Here is a 26,115-nt window from a genome sequence, read left to right on the forward strand (position 1 = left end):
AAGTTACTGACATGCCGGAGCTAGCCGCTAGGAAGGAGTGACTGCTCTCTCTGCAGCCCTGGGCTCTGGGCTCTTAGAGACTGGCCTCACGATTAGAACGCTCTACTCTGTGAAAAGAAGAGCAGACATTGAGCCGTTGTCTCATTGTATATTGAACAGACCTTTACTAGTGTCTCATTTTATAGCCGCAGATGCTAAGGGTTGGGTTACGAACTGAAATAAAGGAGGTGCCAGTGTTTCAGATAGTGAGTTTGGGAGAGGAGGGCTGGTTTCATTGCACCCCGCTGTCTTCTGAGGGCCTAAGTAACATGGACTCTGACCCGCTTTACTGCCAAGACCTAATACATGAGTGAATGAGCTCAGACGGGTGGGGGAGGCAGGCAGGTGAGCCCACACTGATGGGTGTTGGTCTAGGTGGAATTTCATCTCCCAGCATCTGTGTATCAAAGTCCTAACAAACAGTACCTCACAATGTGACAGTATTTGGAGACAGAGTCTTTCAGGGGGTGATTCCATTAAAATGAGGTCATTAGGGTGGGCCCTTATATACTATGACCAGTGTCCTCATAAGAGCTAATTAGGACACAGACTTACACAGAGGGAAGAGTATGTGAAGACACAGGAAGATGGATATCTACAAGCCCAGCACAGAGACTGCAGAAGAAGCCAGCCCTGCTGACGCATTGATCTCAGACATCTAACCTCCAGATGCTGAGAAGATAAATTCCTGCTATCTAAGCCACCGGTCTGTGGCGTTTTGTTATGGCAGCCCTAACCAACCAATACAGTCACTGAGGTAGGAACCACAAGCTCCAGAACCCCGTGGGCCAATGTACTGCAGGGGACATAGCCCTCAACCAGACCCAGGCCTTGAGAGACTTGGCAGAAAAGAGGAAACAGGTGGAAGAGAAGGCAGAGTCTGCAGCAGAAGGAATGCCTTGCCTACTCTATAAGAACCCTACTCACGCCAGGACACTGGAAATAAGCCCAGGCCTGGGCCCCTGACGGGGTTCTAGGCCTGACAGTTGGTAACCTGTCATACCAGGCAAGGTCACCGGTGTGTCTGAACTTGGGTCACCTCATTGGTAGAACTGAGTTGACCATTGGGGCCTCCCAGGAAAACTCAAGGGGTTGACGGCCAGCGGATCACTTTGCTAACTCAGACGTGCTCTACCAACGTGAAGGGTCACTCTTATTATTTTTACTCCTGTTTTCACTTAACAAAATCTAGCCAGTGGCCCAGGACAAAACGCATTCGGCTGCAGTGATGAATGCCACCTGCCTCTGCGATCCCCGTCTTCATTTGTTTCCATTTCAAACACCCTGTGAGCAGAGTAATTGAGTTTGAATTGCTTGGGAGAACCTCCCCCCTCAGGGTTCCATGTGAGAGAAGCTCACAGTTGCTAATGATTTATTATTTTGCCTCCTAAGTGTATTTGGTGCGTGTGCCCAGTACAGTAGCTACATAAGGGCAGCACACACGTGCCGTCACTTCCAATACAGATATGAATAAATCCAGGCTGGCCCTTCTGCCTTGATCGCTTATGGAAGCAGTGCTTTCACCCTCTAAAATGGAAATGTTTTTATCTCACAGTCCCCGTCGTGGGAGCTGTGTCTAAATTAACTCAGTGTCCTCAAGTGCCCTGGCTTCCACCCAACTCAGTGTTTCCACCGCTCTGGAGAGGGGTGAGGAATTCTGCAATTTTGCAGGTACAGAGATCGCCCCGTGAGTTAGAGTCCGCATGTAAATAAAAGCAGCTCAAATTTTAGACGACTCGTTATACGCTAAGGATTTTGCAAGTGTAGTCTTTTTACCACTCACACAACCCGGTGAGGTAAGAATTATTGTCTCGTTTTACAGGTGCAGCAGTTTTAAAACATAACTGAATTCTTAGACTTTGCTCCCATGGTGAGATTGGGGGGGGGGGGTGGCCTCAGAGAATTACTGGGGCGGGCGGAGGAAAGGTGACAGCCAGTTTGATGGAGACTCAGATTGGCGTCTGCCTGCGTCAGCACGCAGGGAGGGGGCGGGCTCAACAAAAAAACAATGGCATCACACCAGCTCCTCTGCCAGAGAAGTTGCCTCTCCAGGCCTCGCTCTGAAGCTAGACAGTTCAGTCCCCCGCCCCCCATGTCCTGGCGGTTTTCGAGCTGCTGCCCCAGCGCTGGAGCTCAGAGCAGGTGAGTCTGTCAGCGAGAAAGCCCGCAAGGTCCTTTTAGGAGGAGTGCCCGGCAGTGCAGCTGCCTTCTGGCTCACTCAGCCACAATCTCCATTGGTTTACGCAGCTAGATGTTATGGGGACCTCTCTCCCTGTCACTGGAACCCTGGCTGGGGAGGGGCTGGGGCCCCTTCCTCCTCTGGGGCACTCTGCCGCCGAGATATTACCCTCCCATATTTAATGGTCACACAGGAGTGTGAGACCTGCTTATCCCGTGTCTCTGCCCCGACCACCAGTCTCAAGGGGGCTTCTTCTGTACGTCAGTAGTTGTAGGGCTTCAGTTCAGCTAGACTTCAGGTGATTCTCAATAATGGTGGTTCTGTGGTTTAGGTATAATCCATGTGGTCCTGAGAGGAGCTGAGCACAGCATTTACCTACCATGCCATCTTGACTGGAAATCTTCCATCCACTGCCTATCTTTATAAATAAAATGTTATTGCAACACAGCCAAGCTCATTCATTTACATAAAGGCTATGGCTGTGTCTTTTCTGTTTTTTTAGATGAGGAAAGTGTGATCTACAGGTCACTAATTAATTAATTAAAAAATAGCTGGTCCTAAAAGACATAACAATTAGCTACTGAGGAGAAGCTAAATTTCAGACTCCAAGCCTAGTTTCCTCTCTAATGTGACTAGGAGAAAAGGTAACCAACTCTATTGCTCTTTTGAATTTTTGTGAAGAATATTCTGCATTTGCCTATTAGATACAGAGGTCTTTTATTATACTGTAAGAAAAATAGGTAAAGAATCAAGATTTCAGGAGGTAGTAGAAGAGGTTACATTTATTTAATGAAAAAGATCGTTGGGAAGAACAAAATTAATCCAAAATATAGGGGAAAGGGAAAGGACTACATGAAACCACAACAGAGTTTAAGGAGACTTTGGAAGCAACAGAGAAAAGACAGGAGAAATTTGGTTAGTTTGAAAGTGGAAGGATTGAGTAGTAGTAATAGCCATACTATATGTAGGATTTTGACGACATAGGTAGACTATATTTAAGATTATGCCAACTCTTTTACTTTCATTTTACTAAGAGAACTAGTAAATTTTTAATTATTTACCATATCGCTCAGATATCAGACTGATGTTTCTTTTAAATATGACAGATATTGAAACTTGAGAGATGACTCATTTTTAGTCAAAGTGCTTTAATATTCATCAATCTTCTGTCTTTTCATCCATCTAATTTACTTGTTGGCTCACACCACAGATATTTCTTGAGTCCTCGGAATTGCCTTCTACAAAACTCTCACTCCCTCAGGCATCATTTCCTTTAAGAATCCCTTTTGACAGCCATTGAGCAGGGTACACGTCTTGTTTGTGTTTTGTTATGCCTACTCTAGTGTCTGATCTATAACGAGCCTCCAGGAATGTTGTTATATGGAATTGAGTTGAATGGTAGCCCCTGTCTGGGATACCAAGCAAATAATTCAAAAGTTCCATCCTTATGTGTCATAGCGTCCTGTGGTGAGAAGTAGAACGTGGTACGGGAAGAATATGAGGGAGCCACAGAGGGAGGCTTCTCTTAGAAGCTGATCACATGTCCCTCTCTCTCATCTTGTTGAGATGAAAGCAGAAAAGTCACTCTGGCTGGCCCAGATAGAGACTGAATTCTTAAGGAAGAGCAAAATTAAAACCTGAACCTCTCGGTTCACGTGTTGCCAAGTTCATTGCACCGATGACTTACATTCCTTGACTAGAAGAGGCTTTGACAAGCAGCACGTGTGGAACATGCTGGGAGTTGATTATTCTACTGAATAGGCTCTGGGTAAGTTGGATAAATGAAAGTCATGCTACTTGCCTCTGAAATCTGGGCTGAGGAAATAAAGTAAAATTGGCAAATACAACACTTCAAATGAATTCCAGCCACTACCTTCAAAGACATGAGAGTCAAACCAATATATTAGGTTCAGAGGAGCCATTCAAGGTGCTCAGTGTATATTAATTGGCAATGTCACTCTTGAGTCCACATTACATATAGATATATTGAATCTCAATTCCAATTCAACACACATTTATTAAAGGCTGGCTCTTCATTTATTTATTCATTCATCACTCATTGTACAATGCTTTTATGTGCCCAGAACTATGGTTGTTGATGCAGAAAGAAGGTAGAGCTTAACCAGTATTGCCCTACCCCGAGAAAGCTCACAATCTAGTGAATGACACACACAGTAAATAATCCCTCCAATAATCAGTGACGATTTGACAAGTGTGAGAAAGAAAAATAAAGATTGTGAAGAGAATGTACAATGAGGTGATCTCATCTGGTCTGAATGTCAGCGATGGCTCTGTGAGGAAGTGAAATTTAGGAAAGGACATGAGGATGAGTTGAAAGGAACCTGGCAATGAGGTGGGTTCTCTAGTTAGTGCTGGGGGCCGTGTGAGAGAGAAAGAAAAGCAAGACCATAATAATCTGCATCAGTCGTAATGGCTTTAGAGGCAAATATCAGAGAGCTGAACAAACTCAAGTGAGTGTGAACAATAAATAAATGTATCATCTCATGTGACTGGAAATCCAGAGGGTGGGTTCGGCAGCCTCTAGGAGCAGCACATGAGTGGATGCATAATGTAATAAAGACAGATAACTTCAATCTCAGCTTCTTCTTTCCTCTCCTCTCCTCTCCTCCTGTCTCTCCCTCCCTCCCTCCCTCTTTTATCCTAAGCTACAGCTTCCTTCGGAATCTGATCCTGGTATCTCCTCTAGTCACAAGAGGGCTTCCAGAGGTGACATGACTTATATACATGCTTCCTTGTTCATGTGCAGGAGGGCAGAACAGAAAATACTCCCTCAAGCATGAACTGTTGGCCTAGTCTTTGGTTTTCTCAGACTAAACAAGTCATTTTCCTGAATCACAAAAATCACAGGGAACCATCATGCACAGATTAGAGCAATTAGAATCCAGACTCAGAAGCAGGGCTTGGAGTCACCACTCAGCAGAAAGGATAGACCTGGGTGCCAGAGAAAAACAGAACTCTGAGGAGGAAGTGTGGAATAGATGCTGCATTAGCTGTCTTCAGTCTCCACTACACTGCTTTCCATGAACACAGAGAAAACTCATATCCAGCTTGGAGCTGGATGTAAGATGTGGGAAGAGCATCATCAGCTTTGGTCACGAAAAGACTGTATTTTATTCCTGTCCTTCCATCTTCTGGCTGTAGTAGCTAGATTGCCAATTGAATATCTAACTCTCAGCTTAATCACCTTTAAAATGGGGGAAAGAATTACAGTTGTATAGCATGATTTTGAGAATCGAATACAATAAAACCAGCAATGAATCTGATATATGACAGCTAATCAATGTATGTCTTCTTCTTTCCATGACCCTCCACCCATCTTGCCCTGAAGAATGGGGCACATTAATTCTCATAGCTAAGCAGAGTCTGTGAAGACTCAGTGGCAAAGTAGGGTATGAGAGCTGGGAGAGAAGGGCATACGCTACATACAGCACTGGAGACAGAGTAGAATAACTTCACACAGGAGAACAGGGTGCCGGGGATGGAGGCTGAGTGTGTGTGTGTGTGCTTTGGAGTGTGCATGGGGTGAGGTGAGAGATGGAAGGCAGAGAAGGTGGAGGTCTGGTCTCTTTAAGAACAGCCCACCACCCTGGCCTCAGAATCAGCCCTCCTTTTAGTGGGGAATGCCTTCTTACTAGATCAAGTTCATTGTGTTTCTTTCTTCAGCAGGAATTACTTCTCATGAGGTTCCTCAAAGGTCATATGAAGAGGTTGAGCAGACCAGCACCACTCCACCCAAGGGCCCAGACATGTGTGAACGCTACCTAGATCCACCCTGAGACCCCACACCACAGAAGCTGTGTGCTGATCCAAAGGTAATGGGGACTAACTCAAGGAAGATGTAGGAAGTGCTTTCTGTGGTGGCAATACCAACAGCGGAAACACAGAGTCTGATTTTCTCGTATTCCAACAATTCATAAACATAAATAATGAAGTTGTGTACTAAGGGGAAGGCAGAAAACATGGGGAGAAAAGAGAATTCTGAAGACAAGCCTTTGATGAAATCTAGAGGTCTGTCGCATGAAGCTTTTGTGTGTGGAGAGGTTTAATGAAGGAACATAGGACTCTAGTATGGCTTCCAGGCCTTGGTTTTAGAACGTCCTGGGATATTGTCAGTATTTTAAGTGAAATGTGGAACATGAGGAGTGAAATGTAGCATATTTGGGGAAAGGTAAATGGTTCAAAATTGCTGGAAACCGTGTTTTGAAGAGGGGTTGGCAGGAGATGAGGCTACAGACTTAGACAGGCAGAGGGAATAAAGAGCCTCTTAGGGATTTTATTCTAAAGGTAAAGCAGAATTAAAGAATGTCTAAAGAAGGGACATGCTATTTTTATTTTTGGAAGACTGCTCTGGTTGCATAGGAAAGATGGACTGAGTGACTGCAAACGGGGAGCTCAGGATATCTTGCTAAAAATACAGGTGGAAAACAATGACATCTTGAAAGTAGGGAGCAATAAGGAATGGCAGGAGAGGAAACTGGGGAAGTAGGGATGACCGGACAATGCACAGACTCATCTGCCATCTTAAGTGACTTCCGTTTTAAGGGGCAGAGCATTTTGAGGTTGGAATAACCAGGCCTTGGTAATGGTGAAGGAGCATCCGTGGTGCCATCGTTCATGTACAAATGGTGCTGAAAACAGAGCTCAGATTCCATGTGGACATCTGGGCAAGACTCTGTTAGGGCTGAGAAGATCTGAAGGGTTTGGAAAGTTCGATTTCTCTGAAAAGGATGGCAGGTTTCTATCCTGAGAGTTTGAGCTCACTGTGAGAAATCAGTGAGGGCTTCCCTATGGTTCACACTCCAGGCATTTATGCTACTGGTCATACATTATTTCTACTGCAGTTCTGAAATGGTGTTTCTTGGTGTTAGTGCCTGAATTGCCCACTACCCCCCAACCCGCCGCCACCATGTGTTGAGGTCCTAATACCCCCAGGACCACAGAATATGACTATGCTTGGAGGTAGGCCTTTAAAGGGGTAATTAAGGTGAAAGGGGCTCTTTGGGGTGGGCCCTGATGCAATACCAGTGGTGTCTTTATAAAAAGAGGAGATTAGGACACAGACATACACAGAGGGGAGGCCACGTGAAGATATTGGAAGAAGAGGGCCATCTGCAAGCCACAGAGAATGTCCTCATGTGAAACCAACCCTGCTGACACTTTTATCTCAGACTTGTAGCCTCTAGAACTATGAGAATAAATCTCTGCTGTTCAGGGCCCAGTCCATGGTGTGTGCTATGGCAGCCCTAACACACTCATGCACTGATTTATTTATTCTACAAATATTTATCAGGTGCTTAGTTTTTTTTGAAACTGATCTTGTCTCTGGAGATACAGTGATTGAAAAAAATCAAACTCCCTGCCTACACCACGTGACGTTCTAGGAGAAGAAAATGGGATAAATATGTATTGTATGTGCAAGAGCTACAGAGAAAGCGAGAACTCTGTGTGCCATGAGACGGAGGTCGGGTGAGCCCTCGCTGATGGCATAACGCTGAGCAAACTTAACCAGAAGGAAGGAGCCAGGCCTGAGGACATCTGGGGAAGGAGGATTTTAGGTAGCAAAACAAGTGGAAAGGCCCTGGGGCAGGGATACGCTAGGCTTGCTGGGAACATAGCAAGAAAGCCATGGTGGCTACAAGGGATTTGGAAATAGAGGTAGTAACTGCATTTGGAAAACTAGCAGCGGTGAGTAGAGGGACAGTGGCTCACACAAGGACTTACAAGATATTCCTGTGTCTGAGTCACAGATTCCTCAAAGTGCTAGTTCGGCTTTCTGGGTGTCCCCAGTTTTCTCATCATTCCTGAGCAATAGGAAGCCGTGAAGGTGCTTATGTGGGTATTGACGTGTCGGGACTTGGCCTGGAGGAGGCGGGAGGGGGGTGTCAGAGTCAGGATGGCGGCTTCGGAGATGGGCTGGTAAAGACGAGCTCGGCGCTGGCGGACCTCCCTTGGAAAGGCAGCACCTCTGATGGACAGCAGGCAGCGCAGGTGTCCAGTGAGCAGGTATTCACCTGCGGGTGCAGGCTGTGGAGCAGGTGGGGAAGGGTGTCTGTGGGCTTGGTCTATAAACGCCTGCTAATTTCTCAGTCCGTCCGGTTTCTCCAGTCGTAGCTGTTCTCGTGAGTACTACCACGAGATGACAGCACTCAGAGCAATAGAGAGCTGCTTACACAGGGGAGCTACCCACAGATGCTCACCCCTTTTGCAAACGCCCTGTCACTTCCCAGCAGCCGCACAGCGGCTCTGCACTTGGCAGGAGGCCATCTACTCCCCCTGGAGCCGTCATGGTGGCTGGGCTCCACGGGCACGCGTGCCAGTTGTGGCTGCCTCACTTCTATAATCAAGAGGCAGTAGGAGCTCATGGAACTGTGTGTCTTTGAAGTTCTTTTTGATCTCGTCTTTCTCGTCATCATCATCACAGTAACATGTATTCAGTGTCTGCTGCATGCCGGGCACTGGGATAAATCCTTGCAGAGTCATTTAATTTTCACAAGAACCCTCTGAGGTCTTATCCTCACATTTCGATGAGAAAACTAGGGGACAGAGAAATTAAATAATTTGCTCCATTTCGCACAGCTGGCTGCTCTCCCTGACCCCCCTCTCGCCCCCGGAGGAAAACTAACCACACCTCCATCTGCCGCACTTGTAGGCTGATAGAGCTGTGTCCCTAACGTCTGGGCCACTGTACCAAGTGACGACAGAGGCCCCACAGCTAGTTCCTTTCAGGAGCTAACACAAGTCAGAGCAGGTACAGGCCTAATGACTTACAACTTTTGTGTTGACTCCTCACAACCACCTGAATTCTGCAGATGAGAACACAGAGCCCAGGGTCTGGAGCCATCACCGAGCTGGGCAGGGGCTCGGATCCAGGACTCTGAGGATCCAGCATTTGCCCCTGACCCCACGCTGTCAGGACTCACTCTGAGCAGAGCCCATCTCAGGGCTCAGGTTTTCAGAGGTCGGACTTTTTCTGAGAGCAGGCCGTCAGGTGCCGTGCCGAGAGAGAAATAACATGTGAGCCATACATGTACTTTCAATTTTTCAAGGAGCTACAGTTAAAAAAAAAACAACTGGAAAAAAAAACAACACCTAAAGTTAATAAACAGGTAAAATTAATTCAATAATATATTTGATTTCACATAATGAGCCCAGAATAACATAATTTCAAAATATAAAGGATGTAATAGTACACGTGAGATGTCCTAAGTCTTCAAAACATGGTGTATATTTTATGCTTAGAGCGCTTGTCATTTCAGAACCCCCACCTTTCAAGGGCTTAGTGGCTGGAAACTGCTGCATCGGTCAGGGCAATCAGGGAGCTCACACTGGTGTGTGTGCAAATCCACAGAGACACAGACACACTCCTCTCTTCACACATAGCAGACCGTTCTGTAGTTTACATGGTTCCTTTCCCCATCTCCCCAGTGTTTTGTGTACACCCTACGCATATGCAGGAGCCACCAAAGTTTCCCCACAGCCTCCACACCCCCCCAGGAACCTTGTCACTCTCTGTGGGGCACCTTCTTCTCTCTGTTCCCCAGCTGCACGTGGAGGTCTGTTCACTCTGGGCCCTTCTTTCTAATAGATACAAGCAACGAAACAAAGATGTTTAAGGTTGGGAGGACGTATTTCCATCTTCATTCCTGTAAGAAAACTGAACTCAAGAAAAGCGTGAATCGTGGCAAAGAACTTGGACTTAGAGTCTAGTGAGCTGAATGCAAACCTCCCATCTGCCCCCACTGCGTGACTGTGCAGAGCGTCCAAACTCAAAGCCTTTGCTGAGTCACGCTTCTCAGCTTTGGGTTCTAAGGAAACCTCGTGTTCCAGGCTCCCCGTGGAGATGGTCACGTGCCTGTGCCTCTTCCAGGCAAGGACTTCTCTTTGAAATGTCCCTCCTGCCCTTCCTGCCACCCACCCACTTGCAAAACGACGGTTTGTCTAACAAATACTGACAAAAAGATTTTGTTAAGATGATACTTACTAGTGTTTCGTCTACAGGAGCCCACTCCTAACCAAAGACCTTGGCTAAGACCTATGCGTATTAATCCGGTTGAATATGCGAGTGTGTGTGTGTATGAGAGGCTTCTTCTTCCAATATATGACTAGCTGATATTAGCCTGGTTTGAATGGTTGTTTCGTGACTGTACTGGAGAGTTCTGAGTGCCCAGGAGAGACTCAGTAATACATGATTATCCTGAAAGAAAACCAGTGGTGAGGACTATCCATCGATAGACCTGAGTTTACACTTTGCAGGATGATATGACCACCTTAACGGTCAGTCTTCCGTTCTCACTTTCCTCCTGGGCGTGCACCAGTCCATTCCAGATCTTACTCTACACTCTGGCATTTTGAACACACTGTTCCCTCTACGGTGTGGTCCAGGGGGGCTCCTTTCCTTCTCGAGTCTCAATTAAGTGTCACTTTCCTGGAAAGGTTTTCCTATGCAGATTTTATAATGAAAAATCCATTCTTATATTCACCATTTCAGCCTCTCTGTTTTTGTTTTTTTTTGTTTTTTCCCCCCTCCATAACGTGTATTTTAGGCCACAGTGACTTTAAGTAGATAAATATGTACCTGTTGGCTAGAATATATTTTTTCTAGACTAGAATCCAAAAATGCAGAAAGGCAGGTATTGGTTGTTTTCTTAATTGTCGTTGTTGTTTGTTGTCTAACATTGTTCATGATACTTAGTAGATATTCAATGAATATCTGTTGGTGAAAAACAACAGCAATAAGGAAATGAAAAAGGATGGAGGGAAGGTAGGAAGGGGAGAGGGCGGGAAGAAGTGAAGGAAGGAAGGAAGGAAGGGAGGGAGGGAGGGAGGGAGGGAGGGAGGGAGGGAGGGAGGGAGGGAGGGAGGGAGGAAGGAAAGAAGAAAGGGAGAGAGAGAGGAACAGAAGGTCTCATGAGCTGAATTAATCGCCCGAAATTTTTGTGTGATGGTCAGACAAAGTAAGTGGTAAACAGCGCAACAGCAATGAGAGCCTTTAGGAATTGTCATGAACTGCCCCCTGCCTGCCTCCCCACGGCCAGCTCACCACGCGGGGCCTAGAACACACCCACTGCTCTTCTTGCCTTCTCACTGAGTCTTCAGGAGAAGCGTGCCTAAGCGTGCCTTCTCTGTTCTCTTTGTCTTGAAACTCTTCATTCCTACTCAGTCTCTAAAACTCCTAGGACTTTTCAATGCTGCCTCCTTGTCCTGCATTTTAAGGTAGATATCTCCTCTCTACATTTTCTTGGGGTTCCATGTGCCTGTGGCGGCCGGGGGACTGTAAGGCCCTGCCCCGCTCACGTGGCTTATGAGTCTGTTTAAGAGCCCGTCTTCTGATTTGGTGGTTGGCTCCCCAAGGGATGCAATGTGCTGTCCATTATAACAACAGCACTTAGCAAAGTAACTGGCATATGGCTAAATATTGAATCAATACAGGCAAAGGTGGTTGAATAAGTGAACACGAGTGAATGAGTCAACGTTTTATACTGTTGAACGCAGGAACTTTTTTGTGAGAATTCTGTACACTTTCTAGCATCTAGCGTCTTGAATATAATAGATACATAAGTGCATGGCAGTTGGTTTTTTTGTTTTATTTTTATTTTTTTGCTTGTTTTATGGCTAGTTATTTCTCTACAAAAGAACCTCTTTCTTGAGGGCTATGTGACCAGTCAGACTGCAAACAAGAGTATTTTGTTCAGGGAAGAACAGGCATTATTCTAGAAACATTCACTGCCTGAGCAAGAGCTGGGTCCTTAATTTACTTTGACAACTTCTTTTAAGTCACCAAAGTGAATTGGAAACATCCCCTTGAGACATTCATTGGAAATCACCGTTTGGATTAGTCTAATAACTGAATGTCAGCTGACTTCCAAGACAAAACGGTGAGGCATGCTTCTTTCTTTACAAATTGAGTTACTCAGAAGAATATAGCCTCAGTAACCACTAAGGAGAATGCTCAGAGGACTGAGGCCAGCAAGGGAATTGTTTTCACCTATAGGCCAAAGTCCAAAGACCTTAACTTAGCATCCTCAGCCCTTTATATGTCAGCCCTGACTTCCCCAATCATTGAAAACACTTGGTGAAATCCCACAAGCACTTCTAGAGAAGTGGAGGGGAGCGGGCATTCGGGGTGGAGAGAACAATTTGAATACAGGCAGAAAAGTGACTGAAGTTCAGCAAATCAGGCATGTTCATGACATGCACATGTGGGGGAATCGATGCTAAAATAGGGAAACAAAGGACTGATTGTGAAATGTCTTGGTAAGAATGTTGCTGGAACTTGTGGTCTGAACAAGATGGCAGAGATGGGTTTTCCCTTGTTCCTCCCCACCAAGCACCACTAGAAACCCCTGGAACTGGTGCGAGAGACAGAGGAAGGAGCGCTCTGAGAGGTGGCAGGAAGGAGGCGAGCTGGTTGGGGACTCCGGGACTGGGGGGTCAGCACAGTGTCACGGTGGCTCATATCCCATCACCTGATGGAAGAAGGTCACCCAGATGTGGGTCTACCAATCCATGACCTCCCAACAGAAGACAGTGTGGGTAGGCCCATTCCATCCCTGCATCAAATGGGGTCTCTGAATACATTCGGGTGTCAGGCAGCACCAGCAAGAGGGATTGGTCGTGGGCATCATGAATAATAAGAGGACAGGCCAAGAACACTCCTTCCCCATTGGGCCTGAGGCTCCCTCCCCTTTGCACTGAAAGATTCTGAGGGGGTCAGGCAGAAGGCAAGAGTGGCCAGGAAAGCAAGCGGCCACATCCAGGAAACCTCTCTGTCCCCACAGACCTAAGACTGGCCCTCCCCACTCAGAGACCCGAGGAGAGCTGGGGAGAGGCAGGGGCCACGCCAGTGGGGCAGCTAGACTTAGGGACACCCTCGGCGACACCAGCCAGGACAATGAGCCCCAGCAGCACCCACCTGAAGAGATGAAAACATGACTGCAAACGTTCTGAAAATGAAACCGCCATCAACACCATACCCAAATTAGGCCAAAGCCTGCATTCTAAGCCTCAGCTTGGTGACTGTCTGCTAAAATAAAAGATGTAAGTAGGAGCCAAAGCATTCGATTGTAATAGATAAAATGTCCAGGACACGATTGAAAATCGCCAATAATACCAAACACCAAGAAAATCACAACTTTGATGAGAAAAGACAACAGATTCTACACCAGGACAAATCAGATGTTGGAATGGTATAACTGGATGACAAAGATTTGAAAGCAGTAGTTATAGCAATGTTTCAGAATTCAATTAGAAATTATACTGAAACAAATGAGAAAATAGAAGACCTCAGCAAAGGAATAGAAGTTATTGATATAAAAAAATAACTAAATGGAAATGAAGAAATGAAAAAAGTATAATAACAGAAGTAGAAAACCTTACTGGATGGACTTAATAGTAGAGCAGAAATGGCTTGCTAATCAAGACTGTGTGGTATTAGCGAATAGAATAGGCACATAGATCAATGGAGCAAACTAAAGACGCTAGAAATAGACCCACACAAATATGCCCGATTGATTTTTCACAAAGGTGAAAAGGTAATTTCATGGAGGGAAGGTAGCCTTTTAAACACATGGTACTAGAGCATTTGGGCATTCCATCGGCAAATAATAAATAAATAAATAAATACCTTCACCTAACCCTCACACAGTATATAAAAATTCGCTCAAGATCAATCTTAGACTGGAGTATAAAATATAGAAATATGAAACTGTAGACAAAAAAAAGGGAGAACATCGTTAGGATCTAAGGCTAGTTTGATGGTTCTTAGACTTACACCAAAACCATTCAAAAAAAGGACAAATTGACAAGTTGAACCTCATCAAAAGTTTTAAAAGTTTTTTCTTTGTTTTGTTAGTTTGTTTTTTTAATCCATGTGAAAAGGAAGAAAAAAACCGCTTACTAACCAGGAGAAAATATTTTCTTTTTTTTTTTTTTTTTTTTTAATTTATTGGGGTGACAATTGTTATTAAAATTACATAGATTTCAGGTGTACAATTCTGTATTACATCATCTATAAATCCCATTGTGTGTTCACCACCCAGAGTCAGTTCTCCTTCCATCACCGTATATTTGATCCCCCTTACCCTCATCTACCACCCCCCACCCCCCTTACCCTCTGGTAACAACTAAACTTTTTTCAAACTTCATATCTGGCAAAGGATTGATATTTAGAATATATAAAGGACTCTTTAAACTCAACAGTAAAACAAACAAATGAAAAAACAACTAAAAGACATTTTGCCAAGCAGGATGTACAGATAACAAATAGCACATGAAAAGAATGTTCAACATCACTAACCATCAGAGATATGCAAATTAATACCACAGTGAGGTATTTCTTCACACCTATCAGAATGCAGGGACCATCAGGAAACATACTCAGTCCTGATGGGGAAACTGGGCATCACTGGAGATACTGGACTTTTGGCTGAATTCACGGGGCATAAAAGACATGGATGGCTTGGCTCTCCTCGGGAAGGTGAGGTTTCCTGTGTGACAGAAGAGTGAAATGGGCTGGTTGACAGTGACCAGGATAGACCGAAAAAACATCCACGTTTTTCTCTTCTTCTTAGACACATGGCTACCCTACATTTTTCAGTCTCCCTACAATTAGCCAATGGAGCATGAGCAGAAGTAAACTGCATTAAATGGGCCTGACCCATTAACAAATAATTCTTCCATAGATAATTTTCAGTTCTGTTTCCTCTGTTCGCTGAATGGAGACATTTTAAAGAACTTGGATGTCAGTGGAGCCAAAAGTGGAAAGAGTTTCGTTCCCAAATATTGAGAGATGCAGAGTTCCCTTGCAAACCCACACTGGACTGTGATTTATGCTGTCGGTAAAGTGAAGGCTTTCTACAGATGTAGTTAAAGCTCTAATCAATTGACTCTAATCGAAAGGGATGTCATCCTGGGTGGGCATGACCTAATGCTAAGCATCCTTTATACGGGGGTCTCAATATTAGAGTCTGGAAGCAGCAGACTCTCTCCATCATTGGCTTTGGAGAAGAAAGCTGCCATGAATTCTACAGACACAAGGAAATGAATCTGCCACCAAGGCGAGCTTGGAAGCAGATTCTCCTCTAGTTGAGCCTCCAAGTGAGAACGTAGCCTGGCTGGCACCTGGATTGCAGCCTTGGGAGGCCCTGAGCAGAAGGTAGAGTTAAGTGCTGTCAAAAATTCTGACGTACAGAAATTGGGAGATAAGTAATGCATGTTGCTAACTTGTAGTTTCCTATGCAACAAGAGAAAACTAATAGTTAACTTGCATAATATACATCTTAATTATTTTTTGGCAATCATATATCACTAGGGTCTCATCAGAGCAAAGAGTTTTATTATATTTCCCCTTATTATCTGAAATCAGTCAGGACAGTTTCAATAGACGAGAACCCCGGCTGGGTCCCATGCTCTTGTTCACATCCTGGGCTCTCTTGGCGCTAATGATCCGTTATTTGTATCACCTTTGAGAGGTTTACCACATCTGCAGATCATTTGATATATAATTAAATATTTTTTCTTTATACCTACTCACATTTGTACTTATTTAAATCCATGTGAAGAGTGTGTTAGTTATGGTGACACCAGCGTCTGTAAGAGACAAATCCCCAAATCTCAGTGGCTTTACAGCGTGAAAGTTTATTTCTTCTTGTGAAATATCGCAAAGCTGGATATTCTCCAGGAAACTCCTGTACAACTGTCCTCCATGCCATGGTTGAAGATCCAGTTTCTTCCAAAGTGTATCTTGGGGGTCTTCAACTTACACGTGACTTCCAAACCAGCCTGGCCTTCATCTCCACTCAGCCACTCAGTGAGTAAAAGCGAGTGAAGGGTCATGCATAACAAGTCCTAGGTGCTCGGCTGGGATTAGTGCCCATTGCTTCTGTCCACAATTCCATTCACCAGTCCCAGAGAGATGCCTACCATTCTCTGGGGAAAACAGGAAGCTTCATTGTCACACGTAGAAAACGATATCTCTTCATATCCAGAGATGAATGTAAAACTAAATACAATAAATTATTGGTATCATCTGAAATCCCGAGGCCCAAGTCCACCTTGATGGACTACAGTGAATCTAAAACTCTGCTTTCCCGACTCTAGTTTCCCTCAGTCATTTCCTCAAGCCCTGTGTATGGGATAAGCTGACAAATGATGTCTACTTTAGATGGGGAGCCATGTCTCTAAGGCTAAGTCAGCCGATCCTCCCCTCTCTCCTTGACCTTAAACCACCGTGGTCTACAGGCAGCCCTGAGAAACACCCGTGTAGAGAAGCGGTTCTCAGCCTGGGTGCCTTTGCACCCAGCTGACACTTGTTGATATCCGGAAGCTGTGTTGGTTGTCACAGGTAGATGGAGGACTGCTACAGACATCTCGGGGTTAGAGACCAGGGTTGCCGCCAAATATCCTACAATACACAGGATGCTACCCTCACAACAAAAGTCAGCTGCCCCCAAATGTCAATGGTGCCAAGACTGAGAAACTTGGTATAGAGTCCCTGACCATTAATTTGTGATTCCCTGATATCATTTACTCATATAGGAAAAAGTCTTAAGCATGTGCGATGTGCCAGGAACCGTTCTGTATACTCAGTGATACAAACGTGAACAAGACAGATTTCTTTTGCTCACAGCACCTGTATTCCAGCTTATTACATAGGTGGCCTGGGTAACTTTCCTGCAAGTTAGGCTTCTCACCTGTGAAGCAAGGGTCACGATAACGCACAGGGCAGGTGTGGAGTTTAAATGAGATAATGCATGTGGAACAGGATGTTAAAATGGTACTCTTCATGCTTCATGGGGCATGAATTCAACAGATGTTACATTCCAACGTGAAATGGAGACCGAACACCATGGAAGAAGAACTGGTTATGTAACTGTTACAAAATGTGGACCTAAGAGCGTGAGTAGAGGAGTGATCCGGGAGGAATCTGCAGTGGGGCCTGTTGGGAAGCACCTTGGGGCTGATGAGAGTGCTGAGGCGTGGTGCCTGATAAAAAGGCTTAAGGACACATTCAGGTGTGACCTATGGCCCTGCATTTGGGATGGAGACACAAGGGTGGGTGCTGACCCATGCCTGAGAAAGCTGTAGTAGTAACCTTGGGAATGAAGGAAAGTGATGTCTAGAAAGTAACTGCACCCTTCTGAGAGTGCGTGCCTGGAGCTTCGGGGGCAAAGGTGATGGATGGGACCCCTGGGATCATTTGTAAAGGAGAAAACAGTGAAGTTCCAGAAGGTGAAATGTTTTGCTAAGTCACAACCACTCAACAATCTCCCATATCGTGTCCATTGCGCCCCTCCCCAGCTCCCCACCTCGCCCTGCTGTATGAGGCTCTGGGGGCGTGTTGTATTCTAGGCCAAAAACTCCCAGACTAGATTCTGGAAACCCTCGTTTACCTTCCCACTTTCTTGAGGTAGCTTCCTATACTTCTGAGACCTCTCTTTGCCAGAGGGGGCTAATAACCTCTGATTTCATTCACTAGAATTCATGAAAGAAGAATGTAATTCCAGCTCAAACACAACAGTTTGTGTAAAAAGCCCCAAACCAAGCAAAACTCTAATGATTATTAATGTGGCACAGCTTTAGAGCTTTTCTAAAACAAAGCAAGCTATAAATAAATACATGAAATGATCCAATCCATAAAAATGATAAAAGCCACTAAGAATAATATAAGGCTGTGTTTTCTAAACCAATTCCCCTGGGATGCAAGCTCAACGAAATTATCCTTTTTAAAAAACTGATGGTATGGTACGTAGCGTGGGAAGTGGCCTGAGCGTAGATATTCGTGCTAGCATATGAAGATTCTGAGGTGTCTGGTAATACTGTAGTTAACTTGGCTTCACCCAGTTAATGAAGATTCCAAACTCATTTAGTCACAGAATCATGAATGTCCTTGATAAAATACACTGTGTTATGTACTTCCTGTGGAAACTTGCAGAAAATACCAATAGGGCCTCTTTCTTTTTCCTCCTCTGCCCTTTTTTCCAGCCCCTCTAAGACCTTCCATACCTGCCCCCACATCACTGCTAACCCAAGACTTTGTAATCCAGGTGACAGAAGTCCCCATCCTGTCTGTCTTTTCTCCGGGCCACTTCCATTGCTTTTTCTTGCTCTCCTCACTTTAGCTTCTCTGACTTCCTGGCTCTGTAGTTGGATGGTTTTCCTTGACTCAGTTCTTGACCAATAGCCCTTTGGATTATCGAGTTCGGACTTGCCCTCTGAGCTCTGAGTGAGGTGACCTTCAAAGGCTTGTCACCCAGTCTCTGACCTGTGAGCTTCACACACTGGTGTGAGTCCATCCAACAATTCCGTAAGTCTTTGTGAAAAGCCCGCATGGAACATACAGATAGGAATTGGACAGATATATAAGTTCCCATGGTTTGTTTCTGAATTAGAACTAGACAAACAGACTTTCCCGAGGTAAAGCGGCAGTGGCAGTGTCCCAGGCAGGTGGACCCCATGGTAAACATTTTTGCTAAGAGGTAGACAGTACTCCGAGTGGATCAGAAATACTCTGAGTACCCTTAACCGAACCACGTAGTTTGAGGAGCTGAGGAAAAGGGGAAGGAGGGGCAAGCAGGGCCCTGGGTCAGCAGCCTGGGAGCGGATGCTCACCAGGCCAGCCTCCCAGGTCGCCCCTGCCTGACAGTGGAGAGACACCGCCAGGTTCCTGAGCTCTGCTCAGCGGCAGGCATTCTGCCCGTGTGCCCACACCTTCAGCCAATTCAAGGAAACTCCAAGTACACGCCAGCCTCAGCCCAGCGCTCAGAACAGGAGCAGGACGAGAGGGGGCGGAGCCCAAGGTCACTGGGGCTCGGGGCGTCTACAGTAAACACCGCTCTGAGCTCGCTGGCAACCACCGTCTCATCTCATCCTGTTAGTTAAGTGTCAGAATTGACATTTGTGTCTGAGGATGTGGATGATGAGACAGAGTCAGTAACTCGCCTAAGGAGAGAGAGATCGTGAATCACAGTTAGAATCCCAGCACTAAAGCCTAAACCTGTCCTCTTTCAATGGTGCAGCCCCACATCCGTGAACGTTTCTTTCCTGGTTGGGTTATACCAAAGGGAGAAATACAATAGCGACTAACGCTGATCCAGTATCTTTCCTTTGGACCAGAAGCTTTATGAGTCATTCATCATCTCTTTTAAACCTAACAACAGCCTATGAAGTAAATATCATTATGCTTAATTTGCTGAAGATGCATCTTTAGTTGAGACACAGTAATTTTTTCTGAGGTAAATGGTTGTTACATGGATGAAGTAAGATTAGAATTCATGTTCTTCCCATAACCACACATTTATTCTGGACTGAATAAATGAATGAACAGAGGGATAAACGAATGCATGAATGCTGGCACTAGTCCTTGCATTTTTTTAAATGAAATGCATTGAATTTTCTAATTGAAACAAAATGCCTTTTCCACTACTTTTCAAAATGAGGAAGCTTCCCAGCAAGGAACGGTACAGTTGTCTAGAAGCGTCCGTTAGAACGAGACACAGGTGTCTAAAGGTCCTACATCCATCGTGGGTTTATTTATTTTATTCCAAGGTAGATAATGAGCATCTCATTTATTCTAGGCACTTTTGTTGATGACATACTAGTTGCCATAAAATCTGAAAAGTAAGATCAATTTTATGAGCAATTAAATGGGGTCTATCCAGAGGTAATTAATTTTATGATGGAGGTTGGACAAGGTGATCGGAGAGCCTGTTTTAGATGCATTGATGATAGGGAGGAATAATGGCTCATCAGCTGTGAAAGTTCCAAATTACCTTGCTTTTAGGTCATTATTTATATTTTAAGTCTCCTGCCCTGTTTGCTTTGTGAAAGGAGAGCATATTGCTATCCATCGCCTTTTAGGAAGCGATCTACCTTCGCTCTTTTGAGTGGAATGGAAATCTGGACGGCTAGGAAACTGGACTATAAGACAGATGCCCTTTGATCTGCAGTGAAGGAACGAGAGCATTTATCAGTGAAAGGACTTGGTACTGTCTGAACTCAGGAAATTGATAGCAAAGAGCTAAGAAACAGGTGTTTGGAGGCTATGCCCCTGGTAGAATTAATTAGTCCATGGAGTCATTTAACAAATGTTTACTGAGAATATTCTGTATGTCATGCTCTATGCTGAATATTGGTGATACAGTGAAAAAACCGGGCATAATTATTGGAGAGCTCGTGAGTCTGTGACAGAAGCTGTGTTTCTCCTTGAGACAATTTTTTAAAAAGTGTTTTTAATTGCTCTTGAATAGGCTTGACCATCTCAAAATTCAGTAGTTACAAAATGCATGAGTAATGTGGCTTGCCTCCAAGGTTATTGACGATGCATGCCTTTGTCCTAGAATGGTGTCCCTGCCACAGCTAGAGACAAATGTAATTGTAATCATCAGGGACAGTATAGCACAATTAAAAAATGCCAAAGCACGTTGTACTCACCATGGTTTATCCCAGTGATATCCTTCACATCATCTTCATGAAGCTTCTTTTTCACCTGGGGCTTCAGAGCACTTACTGCCCCTCTCCCCTTACTGTGCCCCAGACATGGACAGAGCATGGACCTCGGAGCCAAACGAATCTGTCAAACCCTTGTTGTCCTGATACCAGCTTTGATCGTAGGCAGAGATTTGACCTTGATGGCCCTCCCCACAAGCCCCTATAAGGACTGTATAGTTTCAGGTTTTGAGTGAGAAAAAAACCAACCCTAATCACTAAAGAGAAAACAAAGGAAGGTTTCTCTGGTTGCATGAAGGAGAAACCAAATGGAAAATGGCTGTATTCCTGGTCACACATATCTATTCAGATGATTTCATTTCACACTTCCTCCATCACTCCTTTGTTTCCCTTTGGTTTCTTTGTTTTTCTCCAGCAGGGCTTCTTAGATAGCAGCCTCAGGTATCTCCACATCATCAATATCCCTAAGGCCTAGAATGCCACAAAGAAAAAGGCCTCTGTCTTATTTGCGCAGAAAACATTTCTGGGATTCCTTCTGATTAGACCAGTTTGGGTCCCATGTGCCACATCAAACCAACCACTCTGGTCAGTTCTGAGCCATAAACCCACCCCTAGAAGTAAGGAGTGAGATTCATTTCGTAAGACCCCAATGGACATGGAGAAGTTTTGTTGCTCAAAGGGAATTATGGTGCTGCTTGTAGAAGATGGAGGCCTCATTTACTTGGTAGACACACACAGCAGAGTCCATTCTACATATTTTGTTCCTACAAATTGACCACTGAGCCTCACAGAGTTATTGGGAGAAATAAAACAGATGAGTGTAAAATATGTTACTCAGTGGAAAGCCCAGAGTAGGTGTCCAACAAGTCTGCTCTCTTCCCTTTTTAAAAAAACGAAATGCATTGTTTCATGCTTTCTTGTCCCTCAAAGAATCAAAAGATGTTTGGTTAAACTTTATGGTGCCAACTTCTGTTTACAGCTTTGTCCAGATAAACGAGTCTGCTGGTTTACACTGAGTGATAAGTATGCATTTTTAAATAAAAAAATGTTTATGACGCACAGACTGGAATGTCCAGAAATCTGGAAGGATCACTTGGACAGAATCGCTTATGTTGATACAACTGACATCACTGGTCCTCGTAGGGGCCACACCATGTTCCAAGAAGAAAGATTCAGCTTGAGCTCAAATTCCCACGATAGGAATAATACAATTGGAAAAAAAGGGGATTCAAAACTCATTTCTGACCCTAGTAAGAGTCATACACAGCACAGCAGCTTTCCTGAAGGTTTGAAACACAAGTTGTGCTGAGCAATCACAGCCATATGTTCTTTCAGCTAGACAGAGGTATCTGTACTAGAAACACGTCTTGCTGCACGTATATAAATGTGGCCAGTTGAGTAGAGCAGTGAGTGGTTAGGATTAAAAAAAAACAAAAAAACGGCATCTCGCACTCCAGAACAGACCTAGCTGGACTTGGAGACATACTTGCGTGGACGGGGTTTGGTACCTAAGCTCCTGGCTTTGGGATCTCCTACCAGAGCTGGTACCATTTGGTTTCTGGTAGTCGCATGTGTTACAGTTAGTCCATATTGCTTCTTCAGAGTCTTAAATGCAACTCACAGTCATTTTCTTGGCAAATAATTGAATGACCTGTCCTGCCACTAAGAAGCAGAAAGAACTCCAGCCCAACCACTGAGAATCTTATGATCAGCAGAAGATACAATGCTGAAGACCCAGATCCCAGGAGTAAATGCCTGCAGTCTGACCTAATCTGTCCCTGGCCAAAGGGGAAAGAAAAAGTGTGACAGCTCTCAGCTTTTAGCTACCCTGACACGAACTAGGTTTTCCATGAACCACTTCATTCTTCCTGCCTATTGATACCCAGCCATAGTATTACCCCAAACTCCTGACAGCGACACACGACAGAGCCAACTCCCACTTTTTGGAAATTTTCCCCAAATCACCTAACACAATCCCAAATCCTACAGCGCACTCTTCTAAACACCAGTACTGGAAGTTCCCATGGTTCCCTGAGGAGTTTGGTAGGGCTTTTCTCAGCAGCTCATAAACCCAGCATTGCTGGAAGAGGGCTTGCTCCTTGTGGTCTTCGGCTGGTGGACACTGACACCTTTTCTGAGCACCCAGTGGATGTTAGTTCCTGTGGGGTTATGAGAATGTCAGTGAAAGCCAGTCTTCGAGGTCTGGAGACCACGCTCACAGGCGTGCATGTTTACCAGTCCCCGTCCTAGCAGCATCTGTGTAGCCTCTAGGACAGATTTGGGATTGATACTGTGCTTTTCTGGATAAAAGTATGTTGATAGAACTGAATTTTGGTGAAGAATGACAACAAGTTTCTGCAAGTGAGAAAGAACTGCAGAAAGAACCGTGACCTCAGAAAGAAATCCTTTAGGTGGGAGACAGAGACCCTACCACCCTGTGGCTTTGTGGCTCCCTTTGTGTACAACTGGAACTGCCAGTATTTTACGTGTTTAGGCTCTGGGGGGAGGGTGTTAGGAGGATGCTTACTACAAGAGACGGAGTCTAAGAATGGCGAGAAAAGTCTAGTCCATATGTTCTAGGGAGCGTGATGGACCCTGAAAATCAAATCATTAAGTTGCTTGTGACTTTGATGTTCATTTGGTTAACACCACCTTTAGTAAACTCTCATTTAAATGTGGCAGCCTTGTTTCTGCTATATAATTGGTTACACTGAGTGTCCACCCTGGGCCCACAGGCTCATACAAACAACACTGCCCCTCCCTACCCCCCGCACCCCAGCCAGTGTGGAAGGAGATGCAGTTGGAAGCTGGAGCCCCCATTTAATGTTGGCTCTCGGGACCACCCTTGAGGATGCTGACTTTAATTATTAGAGAGGCGGCAGTTCCTTCAGAGTGTGTCTTTGCTGGTTTAAAAGGAGTTTCGCCCTGCACCCAGTAACACACCCTCCTTGGGTAATTTGCTAATACTTAGAGGGAAAAAAAGAAAGGAGGAAGGAAAGCCTTTGATCTGAGGAATTCACAGAGAGCCAGCCTGAAAAGTAGCCGGTGGTTGGAGAAAAACTGAGTGTTTAACCTAAAATAGCTCGACAATCGCAGAACCTATACGTCCAATCCAGTTTCCACCTGCCTCCCTCATGCTTGTACACTGAAAAGCCCACCCCAAATATGCTCTGTCTTGCTAAGAATGAATATGTTTCTCTGAGACTGTTGTCGTCAGTTCCTTCCTTTGCCAATCTCCTTGCGTGTCACGCACAGGTAGCAAGTCAGGGCAGAACTATGATCTCTAAGTCCAGAAATGTATAATGCAATTTGAGCAAAGAAAATTCTGAACACTGCTACTTACTGGGCAGGATTATAGTGTACACAGGGGGGTTGAAATATTTAGGTGTCTCAGAGCTACTGGTGAGGATTCATCAAGGTCAGCTTGGCATTTCTTCTCCCAGAATTAAGTAAAACAAGCCATCGAGTTTCACTGTGAGACACGTTCTTTGACAGGATATTAAAGTCAGTAGCTCTGTTGTGTCTGCTGCCCCTGAAGGAATTTACATCTTTTATTTACAGCGCTCTACTGGTGGACGTGACTAGTCAGAGAGAGCTCAGGAACACGAGGGTGGGCTTGACAGGCATGGCAAATCAAGCTGAATTTGTACTGTTTGGTAGCCAATTCATCTACACTGTCTTTTGTGTTTGGGCACGTGGGAAACGTGAGTGATGTGTCGCCATGTGATCAGCCATGAAAAGCCAGAGCCCACTGCTGAGGGCCGTGGACCATCCTGCCTCAGTTCTCCCATCCGTCTCACTTTGCACATCCACTCTGCAGGGCAGCTTTTCGTGCACAGTGTCCTGTCATTTCCGCCCACACTTGCTCTACTCTGAAATTAGTCGCAAATTGGACCACTATCCTATCCACTGCTTCTATCCCGGTTTCTGTGTAATTTTATTTGAAGAAAGATGTGATAAGCTAGCATGCACTTTGTAATAGCTAGAGCAATCACTAAATATATAAGATGTATAACTAATAAATCAATAATGCAAGACGGAATACCAAGAAACAATTCAAAAACAGAAGAGAGGAATGAAGAATCAGAGGAACGCGATGTAAAAGGGATAAACAGGAAACAAATAGCAATTCTGGTAGAATGAAGCACAGACATATACATATTTATGTTAAAAATAAAAATACTAAGCAATCCAATTAAAAGACACAAGCTGTAAACCTGGATACAAAGCAAGACTTGGTTATAGGTTATTAATAAGATACTTCAGACAAGTTGATAATAGAAGGATAGAAAACACATATTGTGAAAACCAGAATTTAAAAGATATGTGACTATATTAATATTCATCAAAGTATACTTCAAAAAGAGGAATATTACTAAGCAGGTGAATTTAACAATGGTTAAAGATTACATTAATCAAGAGAGTATAACTACCACGATGTGTATTAAACTAATAATAGAAGTTTGAAAAGTTTTACAGAACAAAATTTGAGAGAACTAGAGGAACATACAGACAAATTTGCTATGAAAGACAGATATTTCAACATCCGTCTTTTAATAAATGATAGGACGCACATAAAAATAGTAACAACATGAGAACAACATTAGAATTTTGCTAGATCAGGATTTAAAGGGCATATTAATAATTTAAATGCCTGCAGTAGAAAAGAAGAATGGTGTAAAGCAGGGGTGTCCACACTGCGGCCCGCGGGCCAACTGCAGCCCATGATCCCTTGTTAATTGGCCCGCGGCAAATTCCAAAAATATATTTAGTTCACTTAAATAAACCAGGTGAGGCAATACGTACTTCACCTCAAGTGAGTGGCCTGGCTGTTTGTGTATTTTACCGCATATGGCCCTTGGTGAAAAAAGTTGAAAAAATTTGGACACCCCTGGTGTAAAGGCAATGGTTTAAGATTAAAACTCAGGCAACACACACACAAAAGCAAATTAAACACGATACAGGACAATGGAAGCAATCAAAATAAGAGGAAATTAATGAAATAAAAATTAGAAAAATAAAGAATCAGTAGACACAAGTTGATTATTTGAAAGGATTAATACAATTGATTTAAAAAAGAAAGCTATACAGCTGATCAATCAAAGGACAGGAAACCAGAAAATACCTGTGTGACTTGAGAAAGGAGCAAGAAAAAAAATCTGAGTTTGATTAACAGATGTACAGCTTAATGTGGAGTTTAAGTAAAATGTGGAAGCTGGCTTTATAACAGCCTCACTCAGAAGTTGTCCTATAAAACAGCGATAGCGAAAGTCCTCCCAATGGGCAGAGCATTGGGCAGTGCACCATTTCATCTGCTTTGTTGCAAGGAGAAGTGACCCAAGGTTAGAATATATATGGATGCACTGGCAGTGACGAATGGTCTGGACAGCTGGTCAAGGGCTGAGGTGGAATGATTGCAAGGCTGAGGATAT

General features: G+C 44.4%; 1 long non-coding RNA gene across 1 annotated transcript in view; it reads left to right on the forward strand.

The window, feature by feature from the left end:
* The first annotated feature begins 2,041 nt into the window (after positions 1–2,041).
* LOC141567838 (uncharacterized) overlaps positions 2,042–26,115 on the forward strand; it is a 190,805-nt gene continuing 166,731 nt past the window's right edge. The window contains exons 1-2 of the long non-coding RNA XR_012490706.1: positions 2,042–2,181; positions 5,903–6,051. This is a non-coding gene — a long non-coding RNA (uncharacterized LOC141567838). The remainder of the gene's footprint in view (positions 2,182–5,902; positions 6,052–26,115) is intronic.

This window comes from Rhinolophus sinicus, linkage group LG12 (assembly GCF_036562045.2).
Source record: "Rhinolophus sinicus isolate RSC01 linkage group LG12, ASM3656204v1, whole genome shotgun sequence".
Classification (NCBI taxonomy): Eukaryota; Metazoa; Chordata; class Mammalia; order Chiroptera; family Rhinolophidae; genus Rhinolophus; species Rhinolophus sinicus.